This window comes from Camarhynchus parvulus, chromosome 3, assembly GCF_901933205.1.
Source record: "Camarhynchus parvulus chromosome 3, STF_HiC, whole genome shotgun sequence".
Taxonomy (NCBI): Eukaryota; Metazoa; Chordata; class Aves; order Passeriformes; family Thraupidae; genus Camarhynchus; species Camarhynchus parvulus.
The window spans coordinates 17,989,248-17,997,182 of NC_044573.1; positions in this window are offsets into that span (position 1 = coordinate 17,989,248).

A 7,935-nucleotide genomic window follows, 5' to 3' on the forward strand; every position below is an offset into this window, starting at 1 on the left:
CAGTCTCATGCTTTCCCTGGCTGGAGTTGCCTTCAAGGGTGTTCTCATGGGCGCAGTCAAGCAAACCTGAGCAGGAGGCTGAGCGCCTGCACCTGCCCATGAGGATAATAGTAATCTCTACCCTATCTCTTGTTTCCAAAACATCAAACAGGGCTGGGAGTTTACGAGAGCTGTGCTAAGGCAAAAGAGAATCTGTATGGTTGGATTAAATGCTCTCTTTCCTCCCCTTTGGAAAGGAAAACTTGCAGTGTGTTATTTCAGCTTAGACTTCAGTATTGTCAGGTCTTTACAAAGAAGTAAAGTGGCAATGGAAAATAGGCTGGGCTCTGTTTTTGGCCTGATACAGGTCATATTATCTCCCTCAGGTTGTTGAGATGATAGTGTCATTTGACTTGGATATATGCCGTGTCTCACTGTTGCCTCCATCTGTCCATCCATCTCTTAATCATCACCACCTTTCCTGTCTTGGAATTACTTTTACCTAATGACACTGTCAGCCAAAGCTCATCCCTTCTTCTGCCATGTCCACCCAAGGCCTTCCACAAACAGGCAAGTAATCTTTCTCTCTGTTTTTACTGTTACCCAAATCTGCCTTTTCTTTTTTCCATTTCACTACAGATGTGCAGATAAGCAGCAGAGCTGTTTTAGAAAGTGTTTGCTTTGCTCTAATTATTGGCTACTTTGGACAGTGTCCTTATTATTTAGTCTCTTTTTCAAGATATATTCCACGCTGCATCCTGGTCCAATGATTGATTTAATTGTTGAGGGGTTTTTAAAATTTTTTTGAGTGTTTTTTTGAGTGGTTTTTTTTTTGACAAACATTTCCTTTTCCAGCTTTCAACAAAGATGTCGTAGGTATTTCATAGAATCATGGAACTGTCTGGTGTTTTGGGTTGGAAGTGACCTTAAAGATCATCTAATTCCAACCTCTGCTATGGGCAGAGATTTCTGTGTATCTAAGTTTTCAGCTGTGTGTTGGTTACCTCTTTGACTGGCTATCCATCAACCCAAAATTCATCACTTTTATACAAGCTTTATTTGTGAAGTCAGCATGGAAAGCAGCCCTGAACTTGGTCTTTGCCAAGGAACAGATTCTCATGTTGCCTTTTCTTTTTTTGCTAAAGACAACCACACAATCTATGTTTGCAGCAGGTTTCCCCCCTCTCCCCCTCTCTTTTCAGCTCCACAGTGAGACTTTTGTGAGCCAGAATTTCTGGTAAGAGTAGCTCAGCTGAACATTTTAATGAGGAATGTTGTTTCTCCCGACAAGTACTAATGAAGCAGATTAAGCATGATCAGTTGCCAGAAAAGCACTGGAGATAGTGGTGGTTCTTTGCACAGGTGGCACATCAGAAGACCTCCTCTGCCAAACAAAGTAGGTTACATACTGCTGCAGACCTACAGAGCTGGAGGTTGGCTCTTCGTGGGGCATTACGGAGCTCAAGTTGTATGTAGTTTATTTGGGATGTGGTCTTGAGTAAATTTGTTTTGGTAGAGCAGAGAAGCTGATGATATGCTTTGCATTTGAATGGGGGCTATGTATTTATTGTGCACATGTGAATTGTGGCAAACAGGGCCACTGAGTATCTTTGCATTAGTTGTCGCTACTTGTCTTTGAACTACAGGTTCATAAATTGGTGCAGAAAAAGTCCTAGTATGTGTGGGTGTCTGGGAGTCATAAAGCAGCTTTCTATTCTTGAATGCACCTTCTTCTTAGCATCTTTTTGCGATGTGCTGAAGAAATCCCCTACACTGTCCCCTAATGTGCTTGTCAGTACTACCTGATAGGATGGGGGAAGAGAAATTAGCTGCAAGCCCAAGACCCATGTGCTTGAAACCCTTTCATTTTGCATCTTCTGAACCACCAGCTGACCCTACATGCCCTGGCAAGTTGGTCTTCCATAAGACCCAAGTGACAATCATGATCAGCTGAAAAGGACAGAGAAAGGGCAATTTTGGCTTTGAAGTAGGACCTAAGTGGGACAAAGACATAGAAGTATCCTTCCTGGAGACCTGAGCCAAGCTCACCATGTATCTGTGAGGTGGGTAGTCACCCTTTCCCCTCTCTTCCCTCCCTAGACTGTGAAGAAGAGGGTGATGGCAGCTTTGGGAGCTTTCATCCCCCAACTTTTGGCCACCCATGGCAAGCCAGACTTGCTTGTGAGCAAGGCCATGAGGAAGACTCCCATTTCCTGCCTTTTGTGAGATGTGGAGGTGGGAGCTCTCAGTGCCTGCTTTGCATCTACAGGGCTTCTCCATCCTGTTGGACGCATAATGGCCCCAGCCCCTGGCATTCTGCATGGGGAGGAAAATGGTTCCTGGCAATTGCTGCCTTGCCCAGGTGAAGGGTGCGGACAGCCCATCACTGGGCAGGCTGCAGAGAAGATACTTTTTCCCTCTGGCCAGCTCTAGTGGCTCCATATGGTAAGGCTGCTGGGATACCATGCCCAGGATTCTGTGAGTGCTTTGATCAGACCCCAGGCAGCGGGATGATGGTGGGAAGGTCTCCTGGCAGTATCCACATGGACATTGCTGGCTTTGATTTAATGTCAGTGAGGATGGGTCAGGTCCTGGGTGCACTGTGATGTTGGTATGGGTTGTGTCTTGCAGCAGAGACATTTAATATGATTTTATTCAGACTCTACCCTCAAGGTCTCAGTCGTCTCAGTGCTGCATGTAGAAACTTTCTTCTTTCCTTTCCAGCTATGAAAACAGCTGCAAAAATCAAATACTACCAACCAAATTTCTCAGTTCAAAATATCTTTAATCTAGGACATTATATTAAAAAATATATATTCTTATTTTAGACTATTTCTCTTGGGAAGGGAAAGATGGAGTTTTTATTGTGGATTTTCCATTTTTATGTATGAGGAATTAAAATAATAATATAGAAACTTTCTAGAAAGAATAGGAAAAAAGATTGAGACTGGAAAATACCAATTGCTGAACCAGGACAGGGGATATGGGAGGAAAAGTTACAAATATAGTAGTCAGACTATTTCTTTGAAGTCTGACACATATCTATGTCAAAGAATGATCACAGGAAAATATTTCAGTTGTATAAAAGTAGCCATGCAAGAAAAGAAATGCAGCAGACAAGACTTATTGCTTGGAATATGGAAGAAACTGCCAAAGTAATAGAGCAAAGAAAGGTACATGAATTCTGCAGGGGCTGAAAAATTCTTTTATGGTAGCGTTAGTAAGCTCTCGGTAGGGTCATATTTCCTGAGTGTGCCTGTGCAGGTCCTGTAGGTGATTTGGTTTTTCCTTTGAGCTGGGCAGAGAGGAGATTTTTTGTCCTGCAAAACTTTGAGATTTCAGAACATGTTCCTTTTCTATCCAGGGAATAAAGCTGTAACATTTCCACACGCTTTGTTGAGAATTAAAATAAAACAGAGATGGAGATAGAGAGAAAAGAGATAAATGCTCTCAGATATTATGTTTTCCTCACCAACCCTTTCTAAGGACAGCCAACAGTACTACAAGAACACCTTGTACTTGCAGGGTCTCAAGCCTGCCCCTTCCCTGCCTTTCTTCCACCATTCATGGGAATACCTCAAAATGCTGCTTGATTCTTCAACAGCAAGTCTCTCATTGAGATGGAGCTTAAAGGGTGCCCTTCTGTCCCTTGTTAATGCCCAAAAGCTCGGCTCCTGTCTTCTGACTTGCTGTTTTGCTCCTGGAAATAAGACTGGTTTGCTGCCAAAATTGATTTCAAACTGCTACTCAGATGCAAAAATGTTAGGATTTCAATCATTTGCCTTTTTTCTTAAAAAAAATCTAAAATCACTTTTGAAAATAAATATTTGGACCTGTGTACATTTTTTTCTCTCTGATGTTTCCCTCTCTACCTTTTCTTGAGTGGCCCATATGAAAAGAGGAGATTTCAAATGTGTGTGGTCCACTTTGAGCAAGAGTAGGTTTTAGTTGAAGGAGTCAACGACAGATCATAAATAAATTCTTGCCATTTAGATGTGATTTATGCATTTTGATTTATACATACCTCTTGAGCCAAGCTTGCTTTTGTGCTGTGTAGCAATACACAACAAAACAATCACCTTCCATCCTCTTTTTTGAGTGCTAAATCTCACTGTCTGGTGGCCAAGTGCAGAAACCAGTCTAAGTCATTTGGAAGACCTGTGGGAAGTACTTTTTCGGATCAAGAGCCACCAGTCTGGTGTTACATTGGTTCTGGTAACATCTTATTCTCTGGTTTCTTCCAAGCCTTTACTATGATCTTGTAGCTCTGTTCTTATTTTTCAGAGCTGTGGGCTTTCTACAGAAACAGAGGATCTTCTATGCAGGTGGATGAGTGTGTGATCATAGGCTGGCCACCAGAGCCCCACCCAGGGAACACCTCTGGAGTTTTTGCCTATGATCCCAAGTGTTTGCTATTGGTTACCAGCGATTTAAATTTCACTATAGGCTAGTGTGCAGCTATGTTTTAAAGAGTCACTGCTTTCCATAACCTTGCAACCTGCTTTTCCATCTTTACATCCTGTTACATGACCCTGCTTCAATCTTCCTCCATCTTCTTTCTTCTCCAAGGACTTTCTGGAATGATTCTAATCAGAGACAACTGTAGAAGAAGGGAAAGATCATCTGCCTGAAATGCAGCCCAGGTGGTGGTGCTGGGGTGTGCACAAGAGTAATGGGATCAGTAGGAAACTGCTGTAATTGTGTGCCAGGGTTTGAAGCATGTCTTACAAGTGATTCCTGCTGGTCAGGAAGAGGGAGGACCACAGGAGGAATGATTGGTTAGGGGGGACAGGGTGTTTGAGGGCAGGCTTTGAAGACTGGTCTTAATGGATGGTTTAAGTGGTTTTAATGGATGTTGAGGATTTGCTTCAGAGGAGAAGGATTACAAGTGATGTTAACTGTGAGTCCAACTGTGTGTTTGGTATGGCTCATTTTGGGGAGTCATTGAGGAGTTTTATTTAAGTATGTAAATACAGGGAAGTGTCAAGAAGGGAGGCATTTGCCACAGGTCTGTCATATAAATATTTGCGCTGAGAGGAAGAACTTTGCTGACTGCTGTGTAAATGATGATATTCACTGCTGCAAGAGCACTCTGATAACTTATTTTGGAACTGGGCTCGGGCTGCAAACACTCTTTTCTCTGCTTTACACTGACTTGGTAGCAATGACCTGGGACATAGGCTCAGGACCTGGGAATGTTGGATAGGGTGCCAGTCTGGGCTGTGTGAGCACATGAAACCAAGGGGAGTTTTCGCTGGCAATGCTTGGGCCATGTGCTACTTGTTGCTGGTGACTGCATGTGGCTAAAGCATTCTCTTCTGGCATGTCTTGGGGCATTTCACAGCACCATGCCTGGTTTTGGTGCTGCCCTGGGTACAGGCTGGTAAGAGGCACAGTCAGAGAGGCGCCTATGCAGATGAAGTGGACACCTCTGTACTGTCTCTGCCTATGGAAACTCCGACATGCATCAGCAGCTGACTCACAGCACCAGGAGATCCCAAAAGGCAGCACAGAGGATGACCAAGGAGCTTCTAGAGGGAGAGAGGCCTTATGCAGAGACCAGGTCATTCATGGTCATTCAAGGCTGACACCCGGACCCCTATCAGGCACACATGTGAGCCGAGCTGCTCGGGCATCCAGCACCAGCCTCATGACCCTGCTGCAAATGAGGCTGCTGGGAGGCACCGGTCACACCAGTGGGGAGGACATCCCAGTGCCATCAGCCCACAGCCAAACCCTAGTGTCACTGCAGGCAGCCAGGGAAGCCAGGCAGTGAGGGCACAGCATGTGGGGGAAGTTGCAAATAAAACAGCTGGGGCTGCTGGGAAGCAATGGCTGCTGCTCTCATTCCTCTGCTGAATATGAAAGCTGAATTGTGGTCCTTGTGTGACAAATGACCATGAAGACTCCGGCTGTCACAACACTTGCGGTGCAGATGGGCGGAGTAGTCACATAGTAAAACTTCCTTGAATTTGCTTGTACTCTTTTTTTAGTAGCTATTTCACAAACAGATTTAGGTTAAGGCTTTCATTTTTATTTAGCTTTAAAATTGTAGGTTTTTTTAAAATACTTTTTCATGTTATCATTTGAGTAAATTAAGGGTAACTTTTGGAAACACCTGAACTTCTATAGTGAAGGGTCATAATCCCCAGGAGGACACCCCTGACTTTTTCTGAATGGTGGCCAGACACACAGTGGCTTACCTGGTTTTGTCAGCAGATGGCCACAAAACAAGATGATTTGTGTGCACAGGAAATTTTAGCCTCCTCTGGGCATAAATCACCAAACTACTGACCAAAAGTCAACATGTCCTTTGGGTGATAAATGAATTGTCTTGAAGCTGGACTGACAGTCAGTCTGAATGCTGCCACAAGCTTCCTTGTGGCTTCCCCAGGAAGCTCCTTGGTAGGCTGCAGAAGTCAAATAATGAGAATTAACACTGTAGTTGCCAAAGCTTTTCAAGCAGAACTAGGAAAGACTGTTTATTCATCACATTTAATCCCTCAAAAATGTGCTGGCCTCTGAAATAAAAGCAATAGTGTCCATGACATTGCATTATTCTTCCACTAATCTGTACCTTTACTGACTCCAGAAGAGAGAAATTTAAGTAATGACTCACATTTTTTCTTTTTCTTTTCTACTTCTGCAAATATAACATGTTTAATTAATTGCTCAGAGTAAAGAAAATACTATCACAAATCATCTGACATTGAATATTTTTTTCCTAAAGACTTGGCTAGTCTGTGCTTAAGAATTACCTATGGATCATTTCTGACTCAGTCCACTCATGTTTTCCATTGTGGTGTTGTAAACGCAAGCAGAACTCCGATGAGCAAATCATCAGGAAAAAGACAGACTGTCTGAAAGGAAGCAGAATTGAGGAGTGCAAGTACTAAGCTTCAAAAAAGACTGTCAGGCACGTGCAGTGTGACTTGTTCCAAACGCATTTCATAACAATTTTATTACTCACCTCATTCAGGAGACATGTGAGTGACTCTTGCTAAGTTATAAAACCACCAGCTCTTTTTTCCCCTATTACCTGCAAGAGAAAACTGTGTATTATTAATGTGATAAATCAAAGGTACTTCCATCAGACCTTTACATATTTATCCTTTTCTTCATGTATTTCTTTAGGCACCTATGTTGATCCGATGCTATGTAACAAATTATTATTTTCTGGGAAATCAAGTAATGGGTATAAGCCTGAAAAAAAGGACACAGTATAGAATATAAAGTGAGGGGATGTTTTCTCCTTGACATATTTAACACTGAACTTAGATGTCTGTGCGTAATGTTCCTGAATAGCCTTAGAGGAAGGCATATGTTTGCTCAAGTGGAAAAAAGAAGCCTTCATGAATGAACTTGTGTATCCAGCAAGATGTGTTTCTTCTCTTTCTGCTCTGTAAATGGAAGATCTTTCCTTTGCTTTTGTCTCATGTAGGTAAATAGAGCAGGCTTTTGCTGAGCTGGGCCATCCTTTGACAAGGTATCTGGATCTGTTCCTCCTCTACCTCACAGTGCTGCTTAGAGGCTGCCCAAAAAGTCTGGTATTGCTTCAGTGGATGATGCAGTATTTCTGGAATACCTAAAGCTGAACAGAACAGCCAGTCCAATCCTGAGCATGTGCAGAGCAGCCATAGGGCCAGCAATTACTTTGTTTTCCTGTTCCAGCAATCTCTGCCTGTAATACTTTTACAAAGGGCCAGCTGTGAAAATGAGATTCTTTGATAAACGATCCTATTTGTCTTTTTTTTTTTTCTCAGCAACTGGTTAACTGAGTGTCATTTTTTCCCTAAATTTTCCTCTGGAGGAGGCTTTGTCAGGGCACAGGAAGGTGCTCTTGGCTTAGTGTCAGAAGTGTGTGCAAACTTCCCTGCAGAGTTTTTCTTCTCTCTGAGCTACTTAGTATTTAGATGCATCACTCTTTCGTTCACCCTCTACTTTGTGGCAAAGTCT